We start from the raw sequence: 20131 nt of genomic DNA, 5'->3' as shown, positions 1-20131 counted from the left end.
TGAGAGCCAGCATGTGTTCTCTGGTGGTAGTGTTCTGATGTTGACACACATATATTTATGATGCTAAATCTATCAATACCAGTTTAGTTGCAGTTGTGAGCTGACAACTGGACTTAGGCTTTAGAAGCTCTGCTATATTTTTTGCTTTAATGCCAGACACTGTTGTCAGGAAAAGCTCAAATAATATGACATAACTCTAAGGTTTGGCAGATGTATGGCAGATTATACCTTAAATCTCAGAGGTTGGGGAAGACGTCAGAATGAAAAAGCTGATTTTCATACAGATCCATAGTGAGGAATTCAGATTTCTGGAAGGCTTAAAAATGCCAACATGGAATCTGATAGCTGAATAAATATATTATCCTGTTTCTTTTTATTTAATTCATCATTTCAGTACGACTCAGGAGGCAATATGTGCCATTCAGAAGGCATTTTCTTCATGCTAATTGCAGATTCTGGAATGACAGAATCTTTATTGACACATTTCCTTATCCATGTCACAATAACCAATACGATGCACACAAAATATTTTTGTTCTTTTCTTTTGCCGCTCCTTTTCCTGTAAATACAAGAAAAATCATTTATCCATTGCATTTTAGACTTAGTCACTGTATGAATGCTTTACCATTCATTGTGTGAATGTTTTAGCGCTGTCTCTGAACATTGCACAGTCACTAGGTACTGCACCAAGGTAGAGTGCTTTTCCTTTGTGACCCTCACCACTACTGTAGCCATGTTTGCTGAAGGATGAAATTTTTGTGGTTGTGCATTATACCTTAAACACTGATTTATTGACTTTATTTTCAATACTATCCTGCAATGAATTGCAGAGGAATGACCCAGGTCTTTGTATACCAGAGCACAGAAAGAGAAACATGATTTGGAAATGTGAGAAAAAGGGTACATTTTCACTGTACATTTTCATCCTGCTTTGCATGTTGAAGAAAGAAGGCATGGATTTGCACATCAAAAGCTTCTAAAACATTGTGAAAACTAATTTCTGACCAAAAAAATTGTCTTTCCATTTAAATAGTGAAATTTGAGCCCAAGTAATATAATGAACTAGGCTTTAGAGTAGAGGAAAACGTGTAATTTAAGTGATTAATCTCAAAGTTACCTACAGTCGAGCCTCAAGTGTAGTGAAAACTTTCATTAAAGTTTAATCTGTAGTGAAATATTAGGGAAATATTAGGTTTAATGAAGAGTGTGTATTTTAAGGAAAGAAATTGCATGAACTCTTCTCTAGAGATAACCTGCCTGGCTCTTTTTAAAATGCCACATTACAAAAAGAATAACTTGTGGACGTGATCTTGAAGCTGATTGTGTAATACTAACGGCAACCACTAGTTTCCCCCTTTTTTTAATCTGTTCTGTTTATGATTAAGGTAGTTGAAGTACAATGTATAGCATCTGTTTTCTTTTCTTTACAGTTGGAATTACATAATTGAGTCTCCATGAACTTGATGTTTACATAGCCTTATACAATTTTAAAATCTATGGTACGAATGCCATGTAAAATACGTGGTATTTGGTTTTAGGCACAGTGTTATAGCAAAGATTATACAAAGACTATGGTGCATGGGAACGAAGATCCTAGGAAAGTGGTAAAGCTATTAGAGATAATTCTAAATGTCAAACAGTAGGATTTAACTAGGTGACAAATCAGATATTAAACAGGCCCCAGTCTTTGCAGAGATTTGACATTACTTTGTAATGGAAGGAGGACTGCAGACATGAATTGAGTTCAAAGGTTTCTAATGGAGGCAGGGTGGGGGGATTCCATAGTCAGTAAAAGTCTGTGTGGTTTCTGATTTAACCCTTCAAAGGCAAAAGATCTGCATGAACTAAAAATAGAAGAAATGTAGACTATAAAAAAAAAAAAAAGAGCATACATATATGAAATAAACCATTTGCTTCCCCTTTTTATGATAGCTTATTCAATTCCTTTTACTACAATGTTTTTGTCATATTTGCATCTTTCCATGGTGTATTACACTTGATAAGCTAAAATAAAAGACATATATTTCCAACTTTAAAGAACAACAATTAGAAGAATTTACATATCATTTGAGTGAGAACAAAGAAAAAAATGATGTCTGAAGCAAAAAGAAACCAACTACCTTCAGCAATTGAGTGTGAAATTCTATTTTATTTAAGCTCACTTCCATAATCAACTTGTAAACTTCAGTATTTTAATTGCTATGAAGCCACATCCAGTTGGCCCCAGATTAGATTGTTGTTGAAAAGACTATAAAATTCACTGTTTTTCATCCAGAAAAGCCAGAAAATATAAAATCTGATATCTATTACCAATAGTGTTGGGCATTTAGTATAGAGAGTTCAAGGATGAAAAAGAATTGCCATTTTCCATCCTCTGTTTCTAGATTGATAAGAATATAGGAACAATTCTCAGCAGCTCAGGGTCAAATATCTCATACAGTGGCTCACAGTCAGCTAGTTCTGCTACTGAATTCTGCATAAGGAGGCACAGTGGTCTCTTTCCTAACTTACTGGGAAGCCCTGCAGATTATATTTAGCAAAACTAGCCTCTTATTGAGATATGAAGTAAATTACACACAAATACAGAAAGAAAAAACAGAAAGCATTTTAACTTTTCTAAGGAAACAATAATCCTCAAGTTGTTTTCATCTGAAGTTAGAATTTAAAAATCAGAAAAAAACTGAATCTTAAATGAGGCTTTTTAAATCTTCATTTACAAGCATCCCAAATGAGTTTCATTAGCAGCTGTAATGTGGATGAGAAAAGAAATGTATATATGTAAACTAGTTATCCACTGGATTTTAAAGATTATCGTACAGAAGTTATTACAAAGATTCATCAAGTAGTTGAGGCTGGAAGGCCCTACTGGAGAACAACCAGATCAACCTCCTGCTGAAAGCAGGGCCAGTCAGACCAGAGTTCTTACAGCCATGTCCACTCAGGCTTTGAATATCTTAAATGATAGAGATGTTACGAAATATTTAGTAAGATACAACAGTCCCTTGAGGCACACAAGCACTAAGTACGTTTTCTTTCTTGTTACTGAATGGCTGGTTTCCGCCTGAACAGAAAACTCACTCTTTCCTATCCATAACAGCTACATTGATCTTCAACGAACAAATCTCAAGTGTCTGTGGATATAAGAGAAAACATTTCTAATTTTGTCTGAAAGCCACTTCTGAACTCCAGACAGCATCCTGAATGCATCACCTAGGGATGGCAAGAATTGTGCATACTTCTCAGAGAAGGAAAGCATTTGCCAGTGACAAAAACAAGGTTCCAAAATAAAGTTATTCCAAAGAAATTCTCCTACAAGTACAATGGGAGTTTATGAGGTCTTGTTTTGCCATGGAGTGCAGTAAACAAAGCATTATAAACTTTCCATAGGTATTAGCCAAAGCTACACTCAGCCACTTCAAGGATGAATTACTTGAATGAATCAGTAAGGCAAGGGAGCTCCCAGAGTCTCTTGAGAGGCCTTTGCAGATGCACCTCAGGCGATCCATAACATCAGTAGCATATTCACCAAACCCTGACTAATATTTCAGAGAACAATTCTCTCATTTGGAATAATACAGATTGCAGCTTGTAGGTGTGAAATGTTTTCTAATAGCATCCACAGTGAGTACACAACCAGAATCCCAAGAGCTTAGATTGTTCTCTTATCCTGACCACCTCCTCTAAGTCTGATTTGTGACACATTATTGTCTTGTCTCCTGGGCAGCAAGGGCAAAATGGAAATGTCACATCCTTTGAAATGAAACACGTCATCCACACAAGAAATTGCTCTTCTGACTCACATGGAGCAGAAAACTAAATTATGACCTTTACTCTCATCTGTTTCTCCTGCATCATGCTCTTCTGTGTAGGCTGGTACATTGTTGTCAGTAATTTTCCATTCAAGAACTGCAAAGATGATGATTTCTTCTGTCTTCTCCCATGATAACTTTCAGGCTGAAACCTGAAATCATACTATTACAATATGGGCAGAATACAAAAAGAAATATAGACATACACAAAAGAAAATGATTTCTCCAACAAAAACAAGAAGTGATAGGATGTGTTCAATTTGCAATTTCATCCTTTTTTCTGAAATTTAGACCCGAATACCTGGTAGTAGTAATTTTTTTTTTCTCGGTACTTTAAGAGTAGTTATTCCTTGATCATTATTAGCTATTTCTTTTCTTTACATGCTTTTTCTTTTGTAACTGACTCTTGTTTATATGATATGGACACTTCTAGTACAAGACAAAAGGAAAAGTGGGAAAAAAATAGATGATTTCAAATTAATCAAGATATACTAAATTTTAGACTCTTACTATCATACAATTATTACAGAGCTAGTGGAATTTTCTTTTAAGATGTAGATTTTAAAAATGTGTATTCATTTTTGTGCAAGTATAAAAAGTATATATTTGCAGCACCTCAGCTGCTAATTGTTCCCAAATATAAATGGGTATGTAACATTTTTAAATTGTCTGCTAATCTATGGGGGATGTAGGTGAGTCCACTGCAATTCTTGATCTTCATTATCTGGGTGGTAAAAGTCACACCAGAAATTCATAGAAGACAATTATATAGCAATTGTTTTGTACTGAGGGCCATCTGATCTCCCTGAAAATACCTGCATGTTACATATGTTGCATATTAAGTTCAGAATAAATTGAGGCTAGTAATCTTTCCTATCTCTCATTCAGAAAGACAGTCAACAGTGCATTTGTTTTGGAAATAAGTCATATATTTGCCATTACAGAATTCTTATCCTCTTTTTTTCCACAAGTATGAATGTCTTAAGAAGCCATCTACTCATCCAGATGGGATCTAGCTCTTAGCTGGGAAAAAATGTTATTTCCACTATGAGCTAAAGAGACCAAAACAGGAACAAAGTATCTGCACTCTACAGAAAGATCTGTATCACAAATCTTCAAATCTTGTTATTTTACATGAGATTTCACAGACCCGTTTTCTTTCAAATGAAGAAATTATTATGAGACTAGTGAAAGGAAGACATGCTGCATGGGTGACAGGTGGCATCCAGGCCTGTATCAAAAACTGTTGCTAGGTGGAACAGGGAGGTGATCATCACCCTGTACTCAGCTCTGGCAAGTCATCACTCAAGTACTGCGTACAGTTTGGGCCTCTCACTACAAAAATACATCAAGGCCCTGGAGTGTCAGGAGAAGGGCAACAAAGCTGATGAGTGTCCTGGAGCACAAGTCTTACGGGGAGCAGCCAAGGGAACTGGGATCATTTAGTGTGCAGAAAAGGAGGCTCAGAGGAGACCTTTTCGTTCCCTACAGCTGCTTGGAAAAGGTCGTGGTGAAGCGAGGGTCAGCCTCTTCTCCACTGTAAATAGCAAAAGGACTAGAAGGAATTGCTTCAAGTTGTACCAGGAGAGGTCCAGTTTGGGTACTAGGAAAAACTTATTCTGGAACAGAAACAGGCTGCCTAGGGAGGTGGTGAGGTCTCTAGAGGTGCTCAAGAAATGTTTAGATAATATACTAAGGGATGTGATTTGGTGGGGAAATATTGGCGGTAGGTGGACAGTTCAACTACATAATCTTGAAAGTGTTCTCCAGCCTGATGACAGAGGTAAAGTCATCACAGTTACACAGTCATTCTGAGTTCTTCTAATTTACAAAAATCCAAGTTCAGATTTAAAATCTTAATATTTAAAAGCCTTTAATATTGGCTTAATGAAAACTGTGCATGTTCTAGTACTGATTTTAGTGTAAGAAGTTTATAAAACTTCTTAATAGGATAGGAACTTTGAAAGGAAAGTCAAGATACACCAGATGGCGTTTGGATTAGCTGTCCTAAACAATTTTTTATTGTTATTTGGTTGATATCATGAATTTCAACAGTTATAACTAGTGGATAATTCTTCATTTTTGTACAACAATACTGCTTCTGGAGTTTTGGGCTGCCTGAAGGCTATGACAAGCAGACTCTGTAAGAATAAAACAGCATATCTTAGAAAGAAAAAGTACCTATGTATCAAATTTTTGAGACAGAAGAATTTGAGACATCTTAGCAAAAACTTCTGTAAAGTAGACTTTTTTTGTATCAAACATAGTTCTTCTATCACACAAGGGTGGAAAAGAATCAAAAATACAATGCAGAGAGAAAAATCTCGATTAATTAGTCCAGAACATTAAAAATAGTCAAAGGACAGACAGTGATATAATGAAGATGTTTCACAGGAGAAGGCATAGATGATGATTCCCTTCTACAATTAATCTTTTTCAACATTCCTCCCAACTTCAACTTACTGTGTCTTTGGCAGTCCATACTTACTCTAGGGTAGATGTCCATGCACCAGCCGTGGCTTAGATAAAAACATCCAAAATGTCTGTCCCTAAAACTGGGCAGAAGTAACTCTGCCACCTCCATCTCAATAGTGTTGATAAGAAGTACAAATTTGTGAAATCTGAAGTTTTGGTGATTTCGACCACATGCCAATCTGAAATAAATGCAGCCTGGGGTCAAACTGTCCAACTATGGTAAATCCTAGGGAAAAAGGCTTTGCTCTGATCAGGAAGGTTTCATTAAAACCTGTTGACTAATGGTGTTTACACTTTTACTTATACCTAAGATTTTCCTTATAACTTTTATGAAACATTCAAGAAATCAAGCATGAATATAAGTTCAGTTATGAGAAATACACAAGAAGCTAAAAACCTGCCGATTTTGACTAAAGGATCAGGCCCAGTGGTTTTACAAATGTAGCTAACAAATCCCGAAGCAAACATCTGTGGTATAAAGTAGAAAGAACTGGGATGGGAGAAAGAGGAAAGAATTAATAAAAATACAAAAGCAAGATAATTAGATACATTCATACAGACAGATGTGTTCCCTCTTCTGTTCACAAATGCTAAATATAGTTCGAATATTCATTTGAAAATCAAATTTATCTTGTCTATAAAAAAAGTCCCAAACTACTTTTGATTGGGAAAACATCTATTAATTAATTAAAATTTGTTAATTAAAATTTGTGCCATTGGTCTGGTGTTTTGAGTACTGGTATTAATTAAAAAATCCATTTTCCATACCTAGAAGCTCTGAAAACAATGTTTTACCATGGAAATATTAACACAATGCAAAAAACAATAGGAGCAGTTCTGCTTTTAGACATAAATGATTCATGCTGCAGTGAGTCACAGTTCTGCATAAGGGAATTGCTTTCCTGGCTCCATCACTGCTCAGTTTATACCCTAAAACATTATACTTGACTGTTCACTGTTACATTACCTTGCATAACTAAGGTTATTTTTGAAGACTACCAAATAACCTACAGAGCCATTTTGTTTGTTGTTTTGTGCTGCAAATATAGGTAGCAATGTCATACTTCATCAGTAGTGTCTCGTTGTAGTTAAGAAGATTAGGTCAGTGTGCCATGTGGTTAACCTCAAATTCCCTCAAGGAAAACACTTCTTTATAGTAAATATATCTATAAGGCTGCAATTACTTGGCCTTAAATTTTTAAAGCCTTAAATACTTCAGAGTATTTCAGCTGTACTTCCTTATGCTTATTTGTTATTTCTTGCAGTTTATTGAGAGTTAATTGCCTGATGCTGTGCAGATATAAAGATATTGACCAAAGAATTAACTTTTTTTGTGAAGTTCCCTCTTTTGTGCAACAGAATATTGATTGTGATTTTGAGTTTTCATATAATCTGTAACTTAAACTGAACTGGGAATCTGTATACAATTTTCCATAACGACCACATACAAGCAGCTATAGGAAAGGCATTTATTTCAAGCTGATAAATAACTTGTACTGTCATGAGCTGAAAAACAAGGAATTCAAATGCCATAATCCCATGCTGTCCCACAGCTACAAAGAAAGATAGCTTGTATCAGACTCACTTCCAAGCAAAAATTTAGATTAAAGTTTCAAGGCTACAGCTGATTTCTAGTCATTATTGTCCCTGATCTCAAGGCAAAAGTCAATAGAGTTAGATGAAGGAAAGAGCTTGCCAAACCATTTGCAATTTAAGTCACTTTCAGTATCGCAAAGGCACGCTGGAATAACTTGCTGCTAACCAGGTCCTTCTCTGAATGGTCAGAATGAACAGTTACTTGTTTGCTGATGTACCATCTTTGCTTCAGAGTTTTCTATGTGCAACACCAGGAGTTCAATATTGTTTCAACCTAGTGACTGGGCATTTTGCCAGAAAAGGAAAACCACAGTGATTTGTATGATATGTAGTAGTTTACGGAAATACAGTCATACCTTTATAAACAATATGCAATATGACAGTCATAGTTGTTCACTGGTTCCTGTTCATCATTAGAATTAGTAGGAAAAACTGCTGAGGAGAAAAGTTGCCACGTGGTGGATTATCTGTTCCTTGAAATCCTGAAATAAATGAATTTACTTTTCTTAGCATTTAGACCTTTCTTTAAGGAAAAAAAAAAAAAAAAAAAAAGAAAAGTTTCAGGCAGCCAAATGCGTCAGGCAGATGTGGCTGGAGAAAGTACCTGTGGTGCCAGCTGGATTTGTACTAGCATTCTTGGAGAGACAGAGGACACAAATGGCTGCTTTGAATTTAATATATCTTATTTCCTGCCTGCTGGTGTTACTTATGAGACATTGCTGTCCACTCTGCTATGCCCTCCAAATGCCTTTTTTTCTCCTTTCAGTTTTTTTTTTCTTCTTCTTTAATATGGACTTTTCATGAAATTAAATAATAAATTGTTGCCTTAAACACTTGGCTCCAGTTATTTTGGTTCTTAACCAAAGACAGAAAGCAGTTCATGGTAAAGAGTAAAGGCAAGTGGCTAACACGTTTTAAAATATATTTTTGGCAATGAAGAAATTGTGAAATAGGTTTTTACTTTTTTTTTTTTTTTTTGTAAAAAAGCTTTTCATTACAGCTATTATAATGTTTCTGTCACCACTACTCTTATGCAGCTTGTTTGCAGCTCACAGCATAATTATATAATGTAAGACCTCTGGTGACAAATTTCACAGATTATCCAAAAAATTATTTACACAAACCAGCAAGCTTCAAGGTAAAACTGGTGGACTTTAGTCTTATTTAGTTGTCAAAAACTCTGCCCAACCATCCCAGGGTGATTTAACACTGCTGCCAAAATGCACTGGAGATAACCAGAGCATAGTATTCCAAGGGCTCTCCATATAACCACATACATTACAGTATAAGGGTTCCCAGTTTATTGTGTTCGTATGCAAGTATTTGTACATGTTTAGGCTCACATACATCATCATATGTGTTTTGGATATGTGTGCCTTTTTTGGTATATTTTAGATACTCTTACTTCCTAACAGATAAATTTTGCATATAGTTTAAATTCATAGTTTTATAGTTTGAAAACTGTTATTTGAGTGCTAGAAAGTGACTGATGAACCCAATATTTAATTTCATCATTTAAGTTGTTTTACAGCAAGGAAAAATATAGCTGGTGAAGTTTATATACACATATATGCTTCATAAAATAATTGAACCCCAGTGCCCTGCCCTACACAGCCACATCCTCATTACTGCATGATCCTCACCACAACCAACTCAAGGCTCCCATCTATGTTTTCCTGGTCTGACAGCCAAGGTAGAAATAGCATGCACTGTGACTTGGAGAAAATTGCAGCTATGCCAACTGACCAGCAGCAATCTGTGAGTTGACTGCCTGGCTGATTGTTGTTCCTTGGCTGCTGGATGAGCCTAAGCAGAGCAACTCAACTTTGATGGATGAAACAAGTCTTCACCCTGAATTATGTCCCTGGGCAACATTTTGTGCAAGCCAATTGAAAGAGCTTAACATCTTTGAAACCTCAACGTCTTCATCAAATTTTGCTGAAACTGTCTACATTTGGGCACTTAATGGCATGCAATATTGCTCAAGGATGCAATGGACAAGCTGGTGCAGCAAAGAAAAAGTCTTTCTTCAAAGAGAGACAGTTCTAAACACAAAGGCAATAAGGAAGGACATGCAGAAATATAGTCACATGGCTTGAATAATTTGGAGGAGCAACAAGAACCTATAGAATATTCCCCAGGCCTCAGTCAACATCCTCCCTGGTGTGCAGACTCCATGGATTGATTGCAACAGTAAGTCAGAATTGAATGGGTAGATTCAGCCTTCAAGTTAAAAAATGATCACCTAAATTTGCAGTTAATAGCTGCACATTTGGTTATTATTTCTTGACTTTGCTTTTGCAAAGCTGACAGGAGTTCACTCAAATTTACAGTGAAAAGTAGTAAAACCCTTTGGAAAGTGTATCCCATCCCAAATATTTCATAGTGAAGTTTATGGATTTTTTGCCCTCTTTTCTTACGTAACACCACTGGCATTTGACAAGGGGATTTACTTCATGAACTTTTTTATTTTACTTTGAAATGCATTTACTTTGGTATACATTCTCTGATACGTACCCTCACACATATGCAGATGAATGCACAAAAGGTGAAAATACTTCAATTATTTAGATATCTAGTTTATTTGATAACCTGCTGTAACTTTGTAGGTACAAATTAGATAGATTCAAGATTTGTGTATTTTTTATCTGTCAGATTATACAGGTCTCCAAAGTCTAATTTTTGTGTGATTTTTAACATACACATTGCCCTTAGGTTACTGGGAGAACAGAACCATAAAGCAATATCTCAGCAGTCCTTTCATGTTCAGTCTACATGCCAAATAAACACATTTTTTTCTTTTGTTTTTCTAGTGTACCAATTTTCACTCAGCTGAAATCCCAATCATCTGAAAATTTTATGTACAGAAATATGCTATTAAAAGGAATTCAGAAAGCACTTGCAAAAAATGTTTCCCTATCATGAGCAACCGATTCATACTTGTAACAGCAGACTTTGAAAACCAGGAGTGAAATCAAAGAATAATAAACAATAAATTATCTTCAGAGAGCAGCATATCCAAACCTGCTACTGTGATAAAAGTGCTGAAAGTTTGTACTAGTTTTGACATCAGAAATAGACAGCAGTCAATTTTTGTATTAATAACTTCTTATTAGGATGCTTAAACTGTATGCTAATATTTTATATAGAAATTTCAAATGACAAGCTTTTTTGTGGTTGCTTTTTTGTTGTTTGTTTTGTAATTACACTTCAAAAAAACCAGAAACTGAAAAGAAATATGTAAACTGCCTAACATACCGATTAATCCTTCAGAGAATATCCTGTGATTACTGCTCCTTAGGAAGAGTAGTCTGCTGATCTTTGTAGGTGTCTCTGAAAGTAAATAGTCTGAAAGATTTCCATGGAAGCTACAAGAGATAAAAAGAGCACAGAAACAATTTGACAGAGCAAATTCCTAGATACAAAGCACTATTTTTCAGCATAATCACCACCATTAGCTATGCATTTTCACCAGTGATGAACAAGAACCTGCGTGCCATGCTTGTAATTGTATAGATGTATAGAAAACTTGTCTTTCGCAGCGCTGCCACCGAAGTTGAAAGGCACCACCCACTGCCTCACTGTGCTCACATCCACTGATTGGCCTCTACAAACATTCAGCAAATGTCAACGAGTGTTAGTGGGTGCCATTTTTTCCTCATGGAAGTATTCAGTAACACAATTTTTCTTCATATGCACTTCTATGTCAGATGCTGTTGTGTCAGACTGCCCCTCTGCTGCCATCTGTCACATGGCAACAAAATGTAATGCGATACTGGGGGGAAAGATTCAATCTCTACTGTCATATCACCAACATCTGGATTAAAACATCATGGGCCAAGATAATAAAACGACAGGCACAGCTTTCAGAGCAGCCCTTATACAGTCAGATCAGTTCAGTTCCTAAGTGATAGTATTTAGATCTCTTTAATATGCAAAAGAAGGATAAAAGCAAATAAACAGTTTTACAGCACTGGTTTCTGACCTTTTCATAGCCTGAGGAATAAAAATGGTAGTTGTGTAACCATCTGCTATAAAAGAAAGGCATCACTCTACACTAAAGCTTTGTCAGGTAAAACACTGTTATCATGTTTTGGGTCTTGCTTTAATTACAGTGAAGACATAGTTATTAGAAACACCTTTTTATTTCCATCTGATTTTTCTGACCTACTCAGTAATTTAAAAGTAATTTTTCCTTGATAACATTTCTGAAGACAGTGAATTACACAGAATTTGTATTTGTATTAGCAATAGTAAATTAGTAAAGTTTCTTTCAAAATAGTAGGATCAAGGTAACAACCAAGTACATCTACACTTAAAACTCTTAATTTATATTATTTAATGCCACATACAAATTGCTTAAAGCTATAACATCAAAAACGTTAAATGTAAAGCCACTTCTTAAGTACATTTGCTAAAATGTGCTGAATAATTACTGAATTCTGTTCACTATATTTAAATGATTCCGTCAATCATTCCAGTTACAATTAACCTGATAAAATTATCTACAAACTTACGCATAAATCGGCAGTGATTGTACAATATACTTCACCAAATAAGAGATCTAAGCATCTGTGTTCCTGTGAAACACCCTATGATTCTCTTTGAAACAACCAGTAGTGACATTCATGGCTTTTATGGGTTCAGAAAGTGTCTTTCATAAAAACCCTCGATGTTGTACGCATCTTCCTACTGGATGTGGAAGACCATATACAACCGTTGAGTATTTTTTGTAGATCTCCTGAATGGTTTATGGGGAAATTACTTTTTGATGTGTAGTTTGATATTGGATATATGTATCAGGAAAGAAAGAGTGAAAAGAACTCATCACCTTCTCCATCTCTTCAGTCTATCTGAGCTAATCATTAAGTAAGCAGAATACAGTAGAATCCCTTTTTCAGCATTTTACTGCTTATAGCTTTAACTGAAATTTTGAAAACAAGATCATAAAGTATAAATATGCACATAAAAACAAAGTTACATTCCTAACGCTGTTATGGATGCACAACCAAGCTCTTACAGGACTTGGATGTTGCAGAGCATATAGACATCTGACAGACTATAAATCCAGAATATTATATGTTATGTTAACACATATACATAATGTGAAATAACTGATTTCATAACACAGTGGTGTTTCATAAACAGCAGAATAAAAGTTGTTAAACACATTTTCCCTCAAAAAAAAAAAACCTGCAACATTTTTGCAATTCATCAGAGTTTCAAGAAGTAAGCCTGAGTAGAAATTTCTAAAAATAAATAAATAAATAAATAAATAAAATGGAGACAAAACGAGATTTCTTCTGTTTCATTGCTAGCCTTTTACTCATAAATACAAACAGCTTCAATGAAAAGTTTATCAGAATAAAGACTTCAAGACAGGAACATAAAAGATATTGAGTAGTAAGGAATGCTATTAGCACAAGATTGATAAACATGACTGATCTTGTGTAGTTACACAAAGTCTCTTCTGTAAACTGGATTAATCATTGTCATGAATGTTAGTATGTACATATTTTTAAAATAGTAAATGATTTTTCTTTGGCCAGAAAAATGCAGTATTTGTAAAGGCTTCGAAGAACCCCTTAAATATACTCCAAGTATTTTTAGAGCCATCTGTTAAAGCAGGGTAAAGCAATGTTCAAAAACGTCTAGCATTTCCAGATGAAATGGTGTTCTGCAAAGAAACTGATTGTTCTCTTCACAGATTTACTGAAGAAACACTGAATAACACAAGCAAAAATTTTAAAAATTTGGAGAATGGAAATATATTATACGTGTATCATTACAAAGGATCTTTAATTGTTAATCCAAGTAATGTATTTCTATGTGCTTTACATCACTGTAATCACGTACTTGGAATAAAAGTAATTCTGGAACAAAAGTTATGTTTGTCCTCATAAAAACTTTGTGTCTCAAGTAGAAAAATAGATGATTTTTTTTTTTTAAAGAATAACAGTCACAGCAAGAGATAAGCATGCTTTCTCACATTCTTAATACTGGAATAGAAATTGAGTTTAAATTATTTAACAATGCTTTTAAAAGGTATGCATTAGAGCTAACAAATCAAGTTTTTATTCTATACTCCTGGAGGCTAAAGGACATTAATATTTTAGGTCTATTTTCCTTCTGATACATAAAATAACATGCCTGTTCTTTAGTTCCCTGGAGATCCAGTAACTATTACACAAATATTAAATGTAGCTTGGAAAGCTAGCTGCTTTTGATATTTTAATCTTTATTTATATAGATTATATATTTTATTATTATATATATAAGAAGTCTCAAATATTGACTTTAAGACAATTATGCTGTTCCATAGCATAGAATCTCAGTGTTTACTGAAGAATGAAGTCACTACTACGTTAATTCGCTCATTAACAGTCAAACAAGTGAGCCAAATCACTTCAAAAATTCATGGGCGGCACAAATAAAAATTGTATGTGCTGATGAGAGTGTTTCAAATAATACAGACTGAAATGTATGTGTGTAATTCTTTAGGAGGATATTCCTTATAGCACTTTTTATACCAAGGTTATCTTTAAAACTATTTCCAGCTCTTGCAATTGAACTCAAGAAAAACAGAACAAAATAGACAAGATGGAAAGTGTCGTAAGTTATTGTAACATGTAAGAGTTTGGTTCTTGGTAGACAGAAAGAGCAGAGGTCAAGAAGACAGAGAGAACGCTAAGTAGTAGATGATCAAACATTACAAGTGAGAGAAGTTTCTTCTTCCTCCCTTCCAGTTGCTTTTTTTCTGAGGAAATACTAACCAGTCTATACAAGAATGCTTCTCAAAATAATTCATCTGGTCTGACACATAATCCGTGTGAGTTTTCAAAGACATGTAACCCTTATTTTCATCCAATCAACTGACCCTACCAGCTCCAGAATTCCTATAATGGAAAAACAATCCTTACTTAATATCTAAGTGAGAAATTCACTCTTTTCTCAATTGAAATAATAGGTTGCACACATTTTCTTCTGTGTGGAAAAATCAAAATTGTGAAACATCTCACTCCACTTCTTCTGGCCTCAAAGGAAAATAAGAAAAAGATGATAACACAGCTTGGCATTCCTAAAAGTGAGGAGGAAAAATATGTAATTAGAGTACTGCTTCATAAAAAAAACAACCTTAAAGTCTCTCTCATTGAAGGTAACTTCTGATAATACTTTGCATATACACACACAAGCACATTAGCTAATTCTTATCAGACACATCGGGAGAATAAAACCATGACCTCAAAAATATCAGATTTGCAAGGATTGGATTTGGCCTCAAGAGAACGAGTTCAACCTCCCTGCTAAAGCAGGTACCCTACAATACATTGCACAGGTAGGTGTTCAGATGGGTCTTGATTATTTCCACAGCAGGAGATTCCATAACACCTCCGGGCAACCAGTTTCAATATTTTGTCATCCTCATTGTAAAGATGTTCTTCTACATGCTAGTACAGAACATCTTTTGTTCAAGTTTTAGGCCATTACTCCTTTTCCTATTGCTGCACATCACCAAAAAGAGCCTGGCCTCACCCATTTGCCTCCCACTTTCCCTTAGATATTTATAAATATTTATCAAATCCCCCCTCAGTTCTTCTTTTCTCCAGGCTGAACAGACCTAGGTTACTCAGCCTATCCTCACATGGGATATGTTCCAGGCCCTTTATCATCTTTGTGGCCTTCCAGTGGACTCCTTCTAGGAGATACCTGTCAGGAGACCTGGACACAGTAGTCTAAACATGGCCTCGCTAGGACAGAGGAGAGAGGGAGGATAATTTCCCTCTATCTGCCAGCTACACTCTTTTTAATGGCCCCCAGGATACAGCTGGCCTTCTTGGCCACAAGGGCACACCTTTGGCTCATGGCCAACCTCTTGTCCACCAGGACCTCCAGGTCCTTCTCTGCAAAGCTGCTCTCCAGCAGGTCATCCCTTAACCTGTACTGATGCATGCAGTTGTTACTCCCCAGGCACAACACTCTACACTTGCTCTTCTTAAACCTCATCATTTCCTGCTTGCCCAACTCTCCAGTTTGTCCAAGTCTTATTGAATGGCAGCACAGCTTTGTACCATCAGCAAACCTGGGTTGACTCTATCCCTTCATCCAGATTGCTGACAAAGTTATTGAACAAGATCAGAGCTAGTGCTGCCTCCTGGGAAGCACAGCTAATTACTCCAACCAGACTCTTTGCTGCTAGAGACAACTCTCCAAGCGCTGCCTGTGACAACAAGCTCCAAGCTGGTCAGTCAGCCAGTTCCAAATTCACCTCAACATCTGTTTATCTATCCCATGTTTTCTAATGCTTGTGCATTGTCTTCTTGCTCTGAAGTTTGACGAGCAGATCCCAGTTCAGCCATGCTGGTCTCTTGACTTTTTTCCTGACTTGTTACACTTGGGGATAAAGACCTGAGCAAAACCTCTTTAAAGATCTGCCAGTTCTGCTGTGCGCCATTGACCACAAGGGCAGTTTCCCAGGACACTTTATTCACTAACTCCCTGAAGAGCTGGAAGATAACTTTCCTAAAATTTAGGATCCTAATTTTACTCTTCGCCTGTCTCATATCCCTCTTGTGTAATCGACAAGCATACAGATGTATATTTGACAAGTATACAGAGAAGTCAGGCTGGTTTTTAGAGAGCATATAGATGAAAATACTAGCACACTGAAAAGGAATAATCAGAAATGAATGCAAAAGCTTACCCGTATCCTAAGCTTGCAGGAAAAACTCCAAGAGAACCAATTGCCAGAGAAAGATCCTTCTCCAGTGGCAGTCAGCCCTTATATGGGGAAGCCCCCTTATAAGGGGACCACCCCTTCTGGCCACACAGCTGAATTGCCTTCACCTGTGCTCCTGTGGCTGACTCATTGCTTGCCCCAGGTGATCAGGGGTTCAGGCTGTGATTCAATAGTTCCCATACACATCTGGAGCATGAACTCAACCATAGCATGGTCACTACAGCTCAGGCAGCCTCCAATCCTGATATCACTAGTCAATTTATTTTCATTGGTGAGCAACAAATCCAGTATTGCTTCCCCTCTGGTGGGGCCATCTATTACCTGAATCAGGAAGTTATTATCTATGCATTGCAGGAACCTCCTGGATTGCTTAAAGCTCACTCTGCTACTTTTCCAGCAGATTTCTGGGTGGTTGAAGTCTCCCAGCAGGAAGAGTGCTTGCAATCACAATGCCTCCTTGTAGCTGGAGGTAGAAGGCTTCATCAACAGGCTTTGCTTAATCAGATGGCCTGTAGTAGACACCAATCACAAGGTCCTCTCTCCTGCCTCAGTCTCTAATTGTAACCCATAGGCTTTCAACTTATTCATGACTATTCTTTACAGATAGCTCTTCACATTCTATTCCTTCTCTCCCACTGAGAAAGGCAAAACCCCATCCTGTGCCCACAGACTCAATGCCATGTGGTTGTCAGAAAATAAACAAAGTTCTGGCAACAGCACAAACCACAGAGATAGGTATTTAAATATAAAATCCTTTGATTTCTTTCTATGTTCTTACCGAACAGGAAACAGAGAGGAAAAGATTATTTGTGCGTTTAGATCCTTCAGCCATCATCTCCAGGCCCTATCAAAATAGTCTGACATTAGCAAATTGAACTTTGTCCTGAAAGACTTCTTCTTAGAGGGAGAAATAGAACCTTTGAAATCACAAGAAAGACTTTTGTTGGCCTCTGCAAAGTCCATGGAGAGTAAGCCTCCAGCTGCCATGTAAATGAAGAAAACCAAATCACAATGATAAACTGACATTAACAGCTGCGCAATGTTTGCAAGTGTTATTTGCTCTTTTAAGCCAAATTTTTGTGATTTTTATATAAAATTGTAACATGTGTGAATAAACAACTCTTTAATGATAAATCCTTTTATTGTTATAAATGACAGAACGCATATTTCATGCTGATATATGACCTGGTGAAACAAGAGTTCTATCATCATTTGTTTCGGCCACATGTTCTCATTCACAATATTGCTTACAGAACTAAAAAATATTTATCTTATGGGTTATAATGTTGTTTTATAGCAGATTCCACAGCATTACATGATGCTAACGGGGCAAAATCATAACAAAAATATCGTACCCTCTTTGCTAAATCTTCTCACAACTCTGGAACTAAAATCTTTCTGAAGTTCTGCTTACTTGAGTTTCTCAATCACATCATTTGTTTCTCTACAGAGAAGGACAGAGACAGAGAGAAAGGAGGACATGCAAAGACAGAAAGGAAGACAGGAGGAAAAAGAAAAGGTGCTGGGCCATTTACTTCCATTCCAGGTGTTTTTCTTTTTGTATTTGTTGGGGACTTCAGATCCCCGTCATAAGAGGCATTTCTTAGATGTTCCAGAGTGTATAAGGTCTACACTTAAAACTTTTAAGAAGTAGTAGTTCAATCCTTTTCTAGATAGTAAGTTCTCTATTTGCATGTACCTTCAAGTTGCCACCAGCTCACTGACTCTTCAGGCACCAGCTAAGAACTGATGGTAATAGTGGACCTCTTCAAATCAAAACATAAGAGATTCTCTCTGAACATCAGGAGCATTTTTGTGCTGTGTGAGTGACTGAGCACTGCTGGACGTCACCCTGAGCAGTTGTGCCATCTCCTACTCGGAGATTTTCACAAGCAGTCTGGATGTGTTCCTCACCTATCCTTCTCCTTCCAACCTCAGCTATTCTGTGATTCTGTGATCAAGGAAAGAATGAAAGAAAGACAGCTCCCCTGGATAGCTGTGCAGCTTTGCACATAGAAGTCTGTAACTGTAGAAGTTCTTCTCTAAGCTTAATGGGGTCCTACTAACATAGTGCATGCAGTTATTGCACACTACAGCCCCCTTCTCCCCACCCTCGAACTTCCAATGGCCCCAACATCTGCTAGAAACTGTAATGAAGTGTGGCTTACCTCTGCTCTGACTGCAGAGATGACTGACAAGTTATGTATCCAGCAGGTGCTAGGAAGCTTACAAATGACTAAGATGAAATAAAGCAAGTAGAACTGAATGAATACACAGCTGCTCTTGTAGTGACAGTCACCTGGTCCTGTAGTTCCTTACTTTTCACCGAGAGAAGGTTGAAGTCCCCAGGTACCCCAGGAGTGTTCAGGGCTAATCTCCATTTCTCCTTTTCCCTCTCACCACACCCAGGAACCATGAGGAAAATGGAGGTTAGCTAACCATTTTTGGAGAGACAAAGGGGAGGAAGGAGGATACTTCAGACCCTGAAGATGTCACCTCTTGATCTGTACATTAACACCCAGTTATTGGAAGGCTGGCATGCATCTATGACAGTCTCTGATGCAAAAGGTATTTTTCAGCACAAAAACAGAAACACACAGTGTCTTTGATTACCAATGCTTATCTAGTACTTGTATAACCAAGATGTTATAATCACAATACAATTGTGTATAATCAATAGATATCAAGATGTTATAATTGCAATATAATCAAAAGAGTAAGGCAAAGCAAACAAGGATCACAAAAGAGAATAAGTAAAAGAGCTTACCCTTGGGTTGAACTCACTAGAAGATACCAAAAGAGGAGGATCTCCAGAAGAGATCCTTCCCCTCTGGTAGCCAGCTCTTAAATAGGTCCAGGAGGGCTGCAGCCTGGCTCCACCCCTTCTGGCAGCACAGGTGAATTGCCTTCACCTGTGCTCCTCTGGCTGACTCATGGCTCACCTCAGGTGATTAATCAGAGGTTCAGGCCGTGACTCAGCAGTTCCCATACAAGTACTTCATTAAACAATGATATTAATATTTATAACAGTGATTCATGGCTTTGCAAATCAACATTTTGAGGTAAATCACTGAAGATGGGCTATTTTTTTCCTTAGCTCCTTTGCAAGAAGATATTGTCTGAGCAAAGGAGTGCAGTGTTAACTTCTGAAATATTTTTGTTCTTGGACATAAGGAAACAACAGGATATAATGAAGCTAATTCTGTCCCCAGGCATAAATGAATTAAAAAAAAAGAGGAAGGAAAAAACTACCAAAAAATAACCAGCGGACCATAAGACTGAGAATCTCACTCCCACAGTATACCCAAGACTAACTGCACGATATGGCAATTAAGTCAAGTAATACGGTAATTTAACACTCAATAATCTCAATCAATCAATCATTCTGCCCTTGGCAAAGATCTTTGTTGCATGCTTGGTTGTTGTTTTTGCAGTTGTTGTTCGTTTGGTTTTTTTGTTTTGCTTTTTTTTTTTCACCAAAAAAGTGAAGCAAAACTTAGACTATATTTTGCCT

General features: G+C 36.7%; 1 long non-coding RNA gene across 3 annotated transcripts; it reads right to left on the bottom strand.

The window, feature by feature from the left end:
- Positions 1-2163: 2163 nt before the first annotated feature.
- Positions 2164-19428, bottom strand: LOC125687111 (uncharacterized). 3 transcript variants are annotated; one of them, XR_007373978.1, is made up of 4 exons: positions 19385-19428; positions 11139-11248; positions 8237-8362; positions 2164-3961 (listed from the first exon to the last, which is right to left on the bottom strand). It is a non-coding gene; the product is annotated as an uncharacterized LOC125687111 (long non-coding RNA). The 3 variants fall into 3 exon arrangements; XR_007373979.1 differs by lacking the exon at positions 2164-3961 and adding an exon at positions 6231-6463; XR_007373980.1 differs by lacking the exons at positions 2164-3961; positions 19385-19428 and adding exons at positions 6231-6463; positions 16582-16660.
- Between the last annotated feature and the right edge of the window lie 703 nt (positions 19429-20131).

This window comes from Lagopus muta, chromosome Z (assembly GCF_023343835.1).
Source record: "Lagopus muta isolate bLagMut1 chromosome Z, bLagMut1 primary, whole genome shotgun sequence".
Lineage (NCBI taxonomy): Eukaryota > Metazoa > Chordata > Aves > Galliformes > Phasianidae > Lagopus > Lagopus muta.
Note: the sequence above shows the minus strand (reverse complement) of the source record. Positions and strands in the feature narration are given on the sequence as shown.